The 14,696-nt window shown below is 39.8% G+C and overlaps 1 protein-coding gene across 3 annotated transcripts in view; it reads left to right on the top strand.

Annotated features, from left to right (window-relative positions):
* SUMF1 (sulfatase modifying factor 1) overlaps positions 1-14,696 on the top strand; it is a 451,940-nt gene that overhangs the window by 376,952 nt on the left and 60,292 nt on the right. For 2 of the 3 annotated variants that reach the window (XR_003435893.1, XR_003435891.1), the window contains one exon: positions 4,362-4,552. The gene's annotated coding sequence lies outside the window, so the exon portion shown is untranslated. Of the gene's footprint in view, positions 1-4,361; positions 4,643-14,696 lie in introns of those variants that run through there. The other variant, XR_003435892.1, reaches the window with a different exon arrangement.

Raw genomic sequence — 14,696 nt, 5'->3', positions numbered from 1 at the left:
TGGGGAAGAGCAACATTTTTATGTGTTCCAAGTCCAGGGTGGATAGGTTAGCCTTATACATTCTTAGCCCTGTGTTAGAGGAAACTTCTCTGAGTTTGGTTCACTTTGTGGGCTTTTAATTACCCTTGGAGAGGTTATGAATTTAGGTAGATCTCATTATCCTGTATTTCCAGGAACCCTGTCTCAGAGCTAACTAGCTTAGTTTCTTCTCTCCCTCTCTCCTTCCCTCCCTCTCTCCCTCCTTCCCTTACTCCCTCCTTCCCTTTGATATTAGGATAATAGGAATAGATATTAGGGTAACTTACTAATTTGAATACCATTAAATGGCCAGGTTTGTTTAAGTATTAACATTAACCTGTAAGGCTTTTGACTGTTGAAAAGTCAAAATAATAAGGGCACCTTATTCATGCCCTTCTCTTTTTATTCCCCAGAAGCTGGTACAGATAATAGGTGCCTCGTAAGCATCCACTGAATGAATAGTGACTAGTAACGATCAACACTTTTCAGGGTATAAAATGTGTTGTGAACCCTTTAGAGATACTCTCATTTAAAGTTCACAGTGGCCCTATGAGCAGATAATGTCATTCACATTTTATAGATGATACAACTGAATGGTGGGCACTTAGATTTATCCAAAATCATGCAGTGACATAATGTATGGATTGAACTTAGGTTAGTATTGCTCTAAAGCCCATACATCTTGTGCTATATTTATGCACCTTAAAATTACTGTCTTCTGGTCTTAATATAAGTAGTTCCTTAGATAGTGTAGCATCTAACAAAGGTAAAATGGTGCTAGAGCAGGAGCTGTGGAAAATCTATATTTAAGAAAGAGAAAGTGTCTGGTATGGAGATGAGATCCTTTTTCTCTTCTTGAAATCTCATTCTATTAAATTTCTACTCAACTTTCATGAAAATAACCAATATTTACCCAATACTTATGTGCCAGGCTGTGATTAGTGCTTTACATATGTTTAATTCTCACAGCCACCCCATGAAGCTGATACTATTGTTTTTCCTAATTTTTAGATAAACAAATTATGACACAGAGAGAGTAAGCAGCAGCTTGTCCATGGTCACACAGCACATCCTGGCTTAGATGTACACCTAGGTCTATCTGACTCCAGAGTGCGTTTTTTTAATCACTTCATGGTACTGTTTTTCACTTTTTGTGCCTTTATAGTCAGAACCAGCAGTTACATATTAGTTTGTTTGTGACTGTTGATAATCCCTACCAAATTGTAAACTCCTTGGGAGTTGGGCACCTTGCCTTTAACATCTGTATTTCCCCATACTGTTCAGATAGTGTTCAATAGGTGCTCATTTAATACTTGTCAGGCAATTCTCAGACTCAGCTAGCTGATCAGTTAGTCCCTCTCTAGCACTAAGAATTAAGAGATACGATTGTTCACCCTTTCAGTGTTATCACTGGCAACAGCCCTTCTGTGCTGTAGCAGATATTTTTGTGTCCTGTGCCACATTCTCTTGATCCACCATGAATCTCAGCTGCAGCTGTGCTGGACAGTTCCCATGTAAGCTGACCACATCCTACCTGAAGAGCCATCCACTTCTCTCGGCTCTTCTGCCTTAGGGCTGTTTTTGAAGTCCCTGAAGCTCTCTTAGTCCACTTTTTGGCCAGGACAGAACAGCATGGAGTTAATGACTCCAGTGGCAAACCTCAGCCAGTGGAAAATAGGATAAATGCCTCAGCCTCTTGTCCTTCAGAGGAAATTCTTAGGTGCATTCTCTGTGGTCTCTCAAGAATCAGTCCCCAGATTCATTGAGCATCAGTTGCCCACAGTGGTTATCAGCACCCCCTTTTTCCTACTTCTGTATCTTATTTTCTCTATTTCATAACTGCTGCTCCCTGTATTTCCAAAGTAAATTCTTTGCACCCAAGTCCTTATCTCAGTGGGTTTGTTTTTTTGTTTTTTAATTGCGTGGGACGTGGTGTGGGAAATGGAAAACCCAAATAAGATACATGCCTATTTGCTAGTGGCTTTGTGCCAGAGGCCACATATAATATCACATAATGTGAATAAATCATGTTATTGGATTAATTAGAGAAGTTACCTCAGAGGAGATTGAACCTCAAAGTCTTGTCCTTGGATAAACAGGTTTAACGTAAGTGGAGAGACAGCTTAATTTTCAGAATTTCCCATTCCGCCTTTATAACCAGTTATACTGATGAAAAGGTGCAATAGTTAAAAAGGATGCAAGAATGAGCCAGTTAATTTTCTGAAACCTAAGATGACTACAGATTCAGTTTATTTCTTACTGCGTTATTGACTGTGGTGTAAAAAGGCGTAGCCCACGGTGCATTCCTACGTCTGTGCTCCATGGCACTTCCCAGTTGATAAGTCTTACGACTCTTTTTTCCCCTTGAGTCTCTGTTAGGGTTTTTTTTTTTTAAGACGCCAGATATGATATTCATAATCACTGAGCAGTCACCCCACCAAAAGAGTTGAGAGGAGAACGTGGCAGATGGTGTCATGCAAATTTTATTGAAGAATCTCCCTCATAATGATGAAAGATACAGCAGTGAACTCCTGGCATGCATATGGGTGGCAGAAAGGATTTATGCCTGGTGTGTCTGGGCTCATAATAACTAATGTATCAACTTGTTTGAAAACTTTTTAATTAGGAGGATCAGCAGGACTTGTGAATGAATCATGAAGAGAAGACCTTTCACTTTCAGTAAATGAGGAGAAACTAACCATCAGCAGAAATAGCTGCATTTATTTCAGTGCCTAGGGTAAATGGCACTGTTCTAATGACAATAAGGCCAAGGGTCTGGGTCTCTATATGGGCCAAGACAGGTTGCCTGATTTCTTGGCCCTTGACTGACCTACTCACTCTTTAGCAGTTATCACATGACTACATGGGTATAGTACAGCATTCCACAAACTACAAATTTAAATCTGACCTTGTCACTTGCCTGATGAAAATCATTCACTAGTTTCCCACTGCATGTAGCCTAAAACGTAAACTCCTGCCTTGGGCCTTAAGGCACTGTATAGGTTGGCTTCTTTCCCATAGCTCTATTACGTCATTTTGAGGAACGCTCCCCTTTTCCCCTGTTTCAGCCAGACTGTCATCTGATAGGTCCAAGCTCTTGCCAAGCATTTTCATAATGCTTAATATGCTGTATTAGTACAGCATAATAAGTTGTATTATTATTTTTTAAATGAGATAATATTTATAAAAAAATATATTCCAAACTGCAAATACTGTACAATAATTATTATTATTGATTATATCATTAGCAGATCTGGAATCTTAGAAAGCAAGGTCTCTATAAAGCAATGGAATATTTAAAGGGCAAAAAGACTTTCCAAGTGAAGCGTTCCTTAACTGAGAACATTCCTCATAGAAAGAGAGATGTTTGTGCATTCACTAAAGCTTTCCATATTTTTTGATCTACTTGGACATGGTCAGACTTTGCAAAGATCCCCAAAAGAACAATCCAATTTTGGTTTATGAGGAGTGTCTGCTATTTAAGGGTTTCGTCGCCAGAGTCCAACAAGCTATATTATTTAGTTTGTTTGCTTGCTTACTGCCTATCTCTCCCATGAAGACAGTGTGTATTTCCCCAGAGCTAGTACAGTGCCTGCTATCTAACAGTTATTCCACAAATATTTGTTGATTGGATAGTAGACAAAGCAAAATGCATACTCTAGGGTTAGTGGACTAAAAGTATCATCTTTGGTACATAGGATGGAGTTTTAGACCTTCAGGAAGGCTTATGAGTTAGATTTGAAACAATCTTGAGACTTTCTACAAGCTTCAGATCTAAGCCTTTCAAACATTAGTTGATGATTCTTGTGTTGATCCTGGCTAGAAAGCTACTGACTCTGTTTGGAAATTTGTGTTGACATGCTTGGGACAGTTGTAGTGTTAGACAGAAGTATTTTGACATTGATGGACAGCTCTCTGGCCATTGAATAGAGTTTTGAGATTCCCACTGGTGCAGTGGCCCACAGAATTTGGGCCACTTGAAAACTACATTTCTCACTCTTGCTCAGCTTTGAAATGTACTACTATTGCTAGAGTAATTTGTGACTGAGATCAACTGTTTTGCATGGATTTTACCAAGGTGGCACTTAGTATTCTGGATAGCACATTGTAGATATTCAATAGATGTTTAGTGGATGAAGGAAAGATTTCCATTTTCTATTATTAATCAGTATTATTGGGCAGTATTATGACTTTTAAGCCCTAGTTTGTCTTCTCCCACATTGGATGGGACTGACCCATGTAACCAGTAAGATGTTATGAAAGTGACAGAGTGTGACTTATGAGGCTGTATCATAAAATACATTGTGGCTTCTCTCTTGTTCTTTCTTGGATCATTCACTAAGGGGGAAGTCAGCTGCCATGTTGAGAGGATACTCAGGCAACCTGTGGAGAAGTGAGACTGAGGTCTCCTGCCGACATCCATGCACGTGAGCCGTCTTAGAAATGGATCCTCCAGCCCCAGTCAAGGCTTCAGATGACTGCTGCTCCAGTCAACTAAGCTGCTTCTAAATTTCTAATTCACAGGAATCATGAGGTAATAAATGTTTAGTATTTTAAGCTGTTAAATTTTGAGGTAATTTGTTATATGACAATAGGTAACAAATATACATAGGAATCAAAGCAATGACCCAAACAAAACTGCATTAGAAACCAGACCTTAATTTGTCTTCATCATTCTTTACTTGTTTTTCCATTGGTATCTTGGTGACCTTGCTGTGTACTAAAAAATGCTAATCTGGTGTCTACCATATTATTTGCCAGTGTTTTCCCCAATCTGTTATTTGTCTCTATTTTGGATTTGTTTGTTTGGTTTTTGTATTTGGAAGTGTGTTCATTTGATGGTGATGTAGTAAGTCCTTTTCCTTTTTTATTTTCCTTTATGTTTTTTAAATTGCTTCTAATTGCCCTTTCCAAAGATTTAATAAATATTCAATTCCTTTTTAATGATTTGATTTTTTTGTATATTTAAATCTTTAATACTCCTATAATTTATTCTGATGCGTTAACCACTCTTTGGCTATAACCTTCTAGCCACTTCATTATATTTCCCCTTACATGGTACTAGGTATTGCATGGTAGAACTCAGAAGATTGCTAAAGTTGTGATAGATTGCATATCCTTGTTTCCTTTATTTTTATGATCTGCTGCTTTGTTAAAGAAGAAAATTTACATTGGCCTATTCTATATTAAGTCATGCTGATTGGTATCTAATATGTTTCTGGCAAATTCCTTACCACTTAAGTTTTAGATGGTTCTATTTTAGACTTTTTATAAGCAAAAAAGTCCACAGGTCTGCAACTTCATGTCTTAGCTTATTCAGAAACTTTTAACTTATTTTCTGGCACGTGTAATATCACCTTGACCTTCTGTCTTCCTTTGGGTTTGTGCTTGATCTACTAGCTTGTTGCCAGAAATGTCAACAGTCAATTTTCATTTAATTAATATCCTTATCAGGGTTGACATTCTATCGCCCTTATTTATAAGTCTATTAGTAAATTCCCCAGCAGTGTTCTTAAGGAAGAAAAAAGACCCACCAATTCTGTTACTTTTCTTGAAGTTTCATTTAAGTTCAAAATAAAATACCCATTTTATTTTATTTTAGTAGAAATTTTACTTGTGGCAAAGTCAGCTTATAATTTCTTTGGTTGGAACTTGACTCAGGAGTTCAGGAAGTCAGGTGACTGCGTTTTGAATTGTTTCCAAGCAGCTGCATTTGATCGCAACCTGGGTGGCTGCTGTTCTGGTGTTTCATCTCTACTGTATCAAACTGGGTTAGCGTTCATTGGTGGCTCTGCAGTGGAGGCTTCTGACAAATCCTGTCATTTGCTTTCCCTAAAGTCAGACCCTTCTTTTAAACATGGTGAACCTTATATCTTTTGCTGGAAGATTTTAAACATGGTGAACCTTATATCTTTTGCTGGAAGATTTTTAACTTGAAAAAAAGTTACTGCGGTGCTGTTATATTCCATTCTTGCCTTTATTGGCAAAGTACCCTAGTCACTGAGCAATATCAGCTAGTATTCTGATAATGCCTTTGAGTTGGGGGGAGAGTTGTTTCAAATGATTGTGTACTTTTTCCTCCTATTAACATCTATCATATCTTGTGCTTTAATCATTAAAGCAATGTTCTATGCCCTGTTTCATATCATCTCACAACTACCCTGTGACATTCACTCTCATGCTTAAAACTTTTCAATAGCCATTTTCATTGCCTTCTTTTAGTTCCTCAAACCATCTATGCTTTCTGCTACCACAGGGCCTTTGAACATAGTGCTTCCTATTCCTGGAATATACTTCCTCTTTCTCCCCCCTCCTTTCACCAAAATAATGACTACTCGTTCATCAAATACAAGTTGAAGTATCACTTGCTCAAGACTAGGTCAGGTACTTCTGTTATATGCTCTGAAATGATCATTGTTTGTCTTCTAATCCTCATCCACTTATTTGTATGATTATTTAATGTTCAACTCTCCTTCTAGACTACAAATTCCGTGAGAAGAAGGACTAGCTGCATCTGGTTTGGCCCAACATTGTATCCTCTACATCTAGTACCATGGCTGGCACATGTGGGCGCTCAGATATTTGTTGAATAAATGAATGAATGGTTTCCAAATTATACAGATGAGAACTGAGGCCTAGAAATCTTAACTAGCTTGATCAAGGTCCTACAGCAACCAAGTAACAGAACTAGGATTTGAACCTAGGTCTTTCATTTCCTAGTTTTGTGATCTTTCTATTAAACACAGTCGCTTTATGCTTCTAAGTTGACCCTTTTAAATTTATCTTCCATCTTAAAGTTTGTTTGGTTCCTTGGAAGTGGGTAGGGTAACTCAGATCCACACCTTGAGTGTGACTGTAGCCTCAAAATAGATGGTAGGTATATGTCAGCGTGCCTATGTATAAGGGTGGGAAAAGGGAAATGGAAATCATCCTTTTTAAAGAATCTTTCCCTTTTAATCTGTTACAGTTTCAGAGGAGTAAACTGAGCAGTGGGAGGTATTACAAAGAGACTCATCAGATGTGGGCTGTGAGGTCTAAAGCGTATTACACTCAGTCTAGATATGATTACACGTTTGTAGTCCTGCATTGTCTTCTCATTAACTGTGAGATTTTGTGAAGGTCCCCTTTACGTCTCTGGAGTAAATTTCGTCTCTAAAAATGGCGTGTGTGTGTGTGTGTGTGTGTGTGTGTGTGTGTGTGTGTGTGTGTGTGTTTGTATGTAGGGAGTCATTATAGAATTATTGGCAGAAATTCTGACTGCAAGTCACAAAAAGGCCTTGTTCCCTTTTCCCTCACATTTGTTGCTTAGTCAGCTAGAATGTGCTTGTTATTTGGGGATCTAAGATTGAAATGTATTCCATTATGTAACCCAGCTCTTCCAAAGGCTTGGGACCACTCCCACCTGTCTTTGAATTACAGCAGTTTTGTAGCGCTCATTGCAGGCCATTTCTAATAAGGGAGGATTGAATCCTGGAATGTTTATTTCCAGTTAGCATAATGAAATGTTACTGCTTGGAGGGACTTTGAGAGCCAGTAAATATAGCCACTTATTTTATAAATAAAGAAGCTGTGGTTTGGAGAGAGAAAATGGAGAGCTAGGATGCATAACTGAAGACTTTGAAATTTACGTCCAGTATTCTTTTCAGTATACCAGGTGGCTTATTTTATTCCACCCTTTATTTTCAGTACACTTAAAGAGATTTAAAAATTATCTGTAATATAAGTAATATTTACATCTGGAAAAGTTAATGAAGTCTCATTTTCTATCTTCCTTTTCTGATAGAAATATCCTTTCTCTGATTGTAAAAATAATATATGCTTATTGTAACAAAATTCAATCCATTCAGAAGTACACTTAAGTAGAAAATGAGGATTCTCCATGATATCAAACCCCTAGAAACAATCACTGTTAACTTGTTAATTTGGTTCATGATTTTTAGGCTCTTCTTTCTCTCATACTCTTGTATATATAATTACATCTCTCTATCTATCTATCTATAAATATATCTCATTCACTGTGATATATATGTACATATATATATGCTATATATATATTTTCATACATTGATCTTGCATATATACCTTACATATTTATATACACATTTATATATACATTTAAATTATATAAATGTGTATTTATATATAAACATATATATATTTAAAAATTAGATTATGTTATACATACTGTTTGCATCCTATTTATTTTTCTGAGCAATATTTAAGGGACACATGGACATCTTCTCTTGTTAGTACATCTAATTTATTCTTTTTATTGGCTGGCTGGTAGTTCATTTTGTGACTGTACTTTACTTAAACAAGTCTCTCCTGTTGGATATTTATATTGTTTCCAGTCTTTCAGTATTTTACGAAATGCTGCAATGAACATCCTTCTGCATGCATCTTTGCATATTTGTCTGTTTCTTCATAATAAATTTCTAGAAACCACACTTGACAGTAGTCATAGTATTTAGACACAAAATTGTATAAGTAAAGCAATATAGTTAGCTAATTCCTGTAGTAGGAAAGGAAGGAGATTTCAGACTGAGTGTGATTTCAGATACAAGGTCATTAAACACATGAATCTTTCCTTGGTCAAGCTTTGTGGTTTTGTAATCACAGTATTGTAGAATCAGCTCAGCACAGCAAATTCCAGTTCAGTGAATCCCGCAAGTTCTTTCTAGTTGCTCTGTAAATAGTTGCTTCACTTGGCTCGAGTTCACTGTAAATGGATTTAATCAGGATAAGGATGCCTAGAGTTTAGGTTATTCCGTCTAGCCCACAATAGTTATTTTCCCTTCAGCTATTTAATGCAACTATCAGATGTTGGGAGGGAGTACCACTTATGTGTCAAACAGTGAGGTAAAGAGGAAAAATATTACTTCCCTGCTGAGAAATTGTGAGAAAACAAGCTGATGATGTCTCTGAATCTCTGAACTGACTTCTTGCCCAAGGGGATCACCAGGAAGAGAAGAGCCCCCTCTGGCTTGGGTTTTCTATTCCCTTTAGTTGCTTCAACTTTGCTCTCTCTATATGACCTGCGATATAGCCAGTGCTTTCATAAGGCATTTAGTAGCTTTCCGACACTCCAAGCCCTAACACAGCCGATGTGGCCATGTCTAAATTGAAGGATTATTTCTTCTTCAGCAGGAATCTAGAAACTCAGGGGATATGAGAGGGAGGAGAGCCATCAGAGGTCATCTGGTAGGGTGACCTCTTGCCTCTGGAATTCCTCTGACAAGAGCTCTGAGGGGTCATCATCTTTGAGTGGCTCCTCTTGGTCTTCAGAATAAAGTTTATATTCCTAGTCTAGTGGTTAAACCCTCTGATAGATGACCTTTCCATCCATATTCCCTAGCTTCCCCAAATATGCCCTGTACTCCAGTCAGTCTTCACCTTCTCCTCTCTGTCTTGGCTTATGCCATTTTCTCTGTCTGTTAATGCCATTCTTCTGGCTTAAATGTCATCACTTCCACAATATCTTCCTTCCTGAACTACTGTGACATTTAAACTGTACTTTTTTGGTGACACTAATAATTTTCTATTCTATATTGGAATTTTCTATGTATCTATCTTATATCTCCTACAAGAACCTAAACTCTTTGAGAGCAAGATTGGCATGACTACGACTATTCTTTGCGTTCCTCCAATATCCAGGACATTGCCTGATATTTGATAAGTATTTATTATGGAGATGGGTAGACACACTAACCCAGTCTTCAGCTGTAAATAAATGTATATATACATATGCTTTCCCTTTCTATTTCCACAACCTCCAAATGGTTATTAAGAAGTACTCTCCCTCCCTTGATATGCATTATCAATAGAGGAGGTGTTGTGGGAACCAGGGCAGATAGTCAGACTGTACACATATCAGCCCTGGGGGAGAACTTAACAGAGTCATGAACGAGATGTGTAGTTCTCTTTGTTCATCAGATTCTGGTGTTGCACACAGCTATCTGGCATGGCTGGAAGTCATATTCTTTTTTTTTTTTTTTTTTTTTTTTTTTTTTGCGGTACGCGGGCCTCTCACTGCTGTGGCCTCTCCCGTTGCGGAGCACAGGCTCCGGATGCGCAGGCTCAACGGCCATGGCTCACGGGCCCAGCCGCTCTACGGCATGTGGGATCTTCCCGGACCGGGGCACGAACCCGTGTCCCCTGCATCTGCAGGCGGACTCTCAACCACTGCGCCACCAGGGAAGCCCTGGAAGTCATATTCTGGGAGGGAGATTCCCATCCTTGGGCTTTGGGGCTCTTAAGCCGAATTTTTAGGGAGGCATCAGTTCACCCTTGCTGCAGTTAGTAGCCAGTCACAATACGATAGCATTGTGAGTTGGCTCCAGCTACATGCTCTTAACTCAGCCTTTATGGTTGGGGGTAGTAGCATCAGCCCCTCTCCTAGAGTGATTAGCAGGCTAGAGTCCAAGCCTTATGGTTGTAGCTATATGACCTAGCACGCTATTGGCAGGATTTGCCACATCAGCATTCAGGCTGGGGAAGCTGGCATGATTGGGGGACTGGGGTCCAAGACTTGCCATCATTGACCAGGATTAATTGACTTAAGCAATAGGCCACTGATGAGTTTCCATGGAACTTTTCAGAAAGCTGACTTCTTTCCTAGGAGGCCTGCCTTCCAAGGACAAGTCTTGGGCATGTTAAACCTCTGTCTCAAGGGAAATTGTAGTGGTACAGAGAAGAGAGATAGGTAGGTAGCTGGGGAGTTTGTATTTGAGCCAAGATTCAACACCCCAGCCTTCCTGTCCTGTCCCTCCAGTCTTACACACTCAGAGCCCAGGTTTGAATGCAGATGTTTTTATCCCACATCCACTGTTCTTTGCAACATCCTTCAGCTCTTCATATATTTTTATAAGGAATGATTTTAGAGCCTCTGGGTGTTGGGTATAGTATGTATAAAGGGATTATTCTTTTTGGCAACAGCAGCTTTGCCTAAGTAATTCCAAAATAAAGTTAAGATTTACTCTAGGCTCAGGAAGTTACCCTGCCCTCTCTGTTGGCTGTGAGGGAATCTTAAAGACATATGAACACTTTATTCATTTTACTCCATGTTAGAACTTCAATTTTATCACCTCTTTCAGTTTTCTTTTAGAAGTATCAATTCTTGTTTTAAATTATGAATTAAAAATTTGTATGTTTCAGGCTACACATCTTGTGGATTTTCACTTTTATTGCCCTTGTTGTTTTACTTTCTGCCATTCCTGGATGATCACTCATAAATTCGCCAAACTGTTTGTCACAAGAATAAGTAAGTTCAGCCCTCCCTATCTGCAGGTTCTGGATCAAGTTCCGTCAGCAGTTGGTTGAATCTGTGGCTGCACCCGAGGATATGGAGGGCCGATTGGACTATGCCATTTTTACCTAAGGGACCTGAGCATCCACACATTTGGTATTGTGGGGGTCCTGGAACCAATCCGCAGGGGATACTGAGGGAAGACTGTTCTCCTCTCAGCTTGGAGTAGAGAGTTACAAAACTGAGTCCAAACTGAACTGCACATTGGGTGCCATTCTGAAACGGAAATATTTGTACGTCTTTTAAACATGTGGAATTGTGTGAGAAGGTGCCCAAAGCCATGCTCTTCGTTGAAACAATATTTTTGACCCATAAAGAGTGAAAGCATCTCCCTGAACCTCTGTGATTTCACTGAGGCCAGTTTCTACGATTTTTACCCAGACCACAGACTTACGGGGCAAAACTACCTTGGGAATACAAGCTAAGAAAAACCACCTTTGTTTACACTATCTTTTTGCTTTGAATCTCTTTTCCTGAGATCTTTGCCTGTTAAAGTCTTAGTATTACTCTTCTCATCATCTCTATTACTAAAAAAATATATAATTAGTAGTTAGTAAACACTTATGGGCCATTTATGGTGCCAAGAGATGTACATGCACACCCTCTTTCATTTATTTATTTATTTGTTTGTTTTTAACATCTTTATTGGAGTATAATTGCTTTACAGTGGTGTGCTAGTTTCTGCTTTACAACAAAGTGAATCAGCTATACATGTACATATATCCCCATATCCCCTCCCTCTTGTGTCTCCCTCCCACCCTCCCTATCCCACCCCTCTAGGTGGTCACAAAGCAATGCGCTGATCTCCCTCTGCCATGTGGCTGCTTCCCACTAGCTATCTATTTTACATTTGGTACACCTTCTTCCTTTACTGGTTTATTTTCCGTTGCCTATTCTGTGCTTGCACTGTGGACCAGCAAACAAGGAAGATATGGTCTCAGTGCTCATGGCGCTTACATTCTAGTAGGGAAGGTAATAGAAAGTAAACAAGCCACGAGATAACGTCAGAGTAGTGAGTGTCGTGAAGAATGTGAGATAGAGCAGTGTGATAGAGGGGACTGGCAGTGTGCGGTGATGGGGGAGCTTTTAGATAGAGTTACCTCAGAAGGCCTTTCTAAAGAGAGAAGAAGGAGCCAGCTATGCGAAGAGCTAGAATTTCAAGGCCAAAGGCCTGAGGCAGGAGTGAGCCTCATAACAAGCCCCTGAAATCACTAGATCTGTCTGTGTGACTTGGTGGAGGAACTTAATCTCTCTGAGTCCCTGTTTCCTTATCTTGTTTAGCTCATTCATAATATTTTCCTTGAGTGCTTGCTACGTGCCAGGTACTCTTTAGACTCAGGATGTATTACTGCCCTCGTGGAGCTCATGTTCAAGCTTAGGTAACGTCAGTGCCTTGAGGAAAATGAAAGCAGAGCAAGGAGACGGAGAGTGAAGGTGGGAGATGGACTATTAGGAGAGTCAGGGAGAGCCTCCTGTGGAAGTGACACTTGAGTAGAAACACTGTTGAGGAGAGGGAGAGAAGCAGGCCACATGGCTATCTGTGGGGTGGGGGAGCATTTCAGGTGGAAAGAACGAGTATCAAAGGCTGTAAGGTTGGAAGGAGCTTGGAATGTTCAAGGTACAGTGAAGGAGTTGTGTGTGGTAGGACTTACGGTCAGAGAGGAAGCAAGAAACCAGATCATGGAGGACCAGGTCATTCTAAGTGCGATGAAAAGCCTCTGCAGGGTTTGGAGTAGGGACTTTGGGGAGTAATGTTATTTACAGTGGTGTTGGGAGAATTGAGAGGTAAGGTGATATAGAGCCTAGCACAGTGCCTGATACATAGTAAGTGCTAAAAGACCTCTTGTTACCTTTCTTCCATAGTCACCCCTCAATGTTTCCTTCCCTGTTCCCTTCCTTCCTCCCTCCTTTGTACGCCTGTACTTTTCAAATATATCTCGGAATAAAATGCTTTAATTTGCTGTTATCTGTTTCTTTGTCATCTTCATGCCACACTGTAAGTTTCTTGAGGACAGAAATGTGCCTCTTATTTCTTTGTAATCGCTATATCACCCTAGTGCCTGGAAAATTGGTGGAATGCAACAAAATGTATTGAATTGGCATTCAAAAATTCTGCTCTACAGGGAATGGCAATGGTGCCTGGGAGTTAAGATGTATGTTTGGACTGGTAAGACCTTCCTGTTTGCTCTGGAGTGTCCTGAGGTTGGTCACAGCAAAAACACCAGGAAGGCTGCAGCAGTATCGTTGTTCATGAAACAGCTTGCCAGTAGTTTGGACCCAGGTCCCAGTTCCAGTGGGGTTTGGGCAAGTCACTTACTCATCTGTACAACTGAGACGAATATCCACAGGATTATTGGGGTATTGAATGAGATCGTGTGTATAAAGCTCTAAGTATAGTAGACAGCTCTGAGTGATCAATAAACATTATTATCTAATATTGAAGGTGCTGTCCTGATTTCCTGCCCTTCCCCCAAAACAGACCAATTCCAGAGTCAGCCTGGAAGCTGTAGAGAAGGGGGAGGGGTTTATCCCTCCCTAGCTGAAGTGGGACGGACATTCTACCTCCTTACTTATAATTACGATAAGCCTGTTGCAGGGCTCCTGCTGTTTGACCTTGTCTACCTATTTGTGCCAGATTTACATTAGCTGTTTGAAAGCAAAGAACTTCTTTTATTTATCCTGATGACAAAGAGGAAAGTAACTTGCCTAAATTCACACCTCTAATAAGTGGCAGAGCTAGGCTTTGCATAAAAGCCTGGCTCATTCTGGAGCTCGAGGGAATGGAAGAAAGCATGCTCTCCTAAGAGGCAGGAAACAGGATCTGGGGACTCTACCACTTACCTTGTCACCTGGGGGAAATGCACATAACCTCTCTCAGGAGGACTAACCGCCTTCTTGATCCCCAGTCCAATGCCCTTTCCCTTGACCTTCTCCGGTTTCATTTTCCACATGTACCAGTCGAAGGTATAGTAATAGTCTCTGACTCTGTACTGCATTTTTTTATACCTAAGGGTTGATGCACATGCCTCAGATTCTTATAGCTGACCTGGTTCTGTCAGGTGACCTTTCTGCTGAGAGATCTGTGTGATTATTCCTAGGCACCAATCTCTACCAATACTTTATAAAGCCACTTAACATTGCAAAATAGTCACTAGAGTGTATTTAGTTCAGCTGGGGAGATAACCTTACATTTCCAAATCCTTTGCTCTCCTTCTAAGTCCTCTATATACCCTTCCTCCAGCCTTGCTGTTTTCTTTCATCAGCTAACTTCTGCTTTTAGTCCCATCTGTTCTTCCTTTTGTTCGTTTTATCTCCAGTGGGGACAGGAAGATAGGAAAACATACACCTGAAATACAGACTTGTTGTCTGGGAG

This window comes from Aethalodelphis obliquidens, unplaced genomic scaffold (genome assembly GCF_003676395.1).
Source record: "Aethalodelphis obliquidens isolate GAN/ISIS:26980383/991018 unplaced genomic scaffold, ASM367639v1 scaffold22, whole genome shotgun sequence".
In the NCBI taxonomy this organism is placed as follows: domain Eukaryota; kingdom Metazoa; phylum Chordata; class Mammalia; order Artiodactyla; family Delphinidae; genus Aethalodelphis; species Aethalodelphis obliquidens.
Note: the sequence above shows the minus strand (reverse complement) of the source record. Positions and strands in the feature narration are given on the sequence as shown.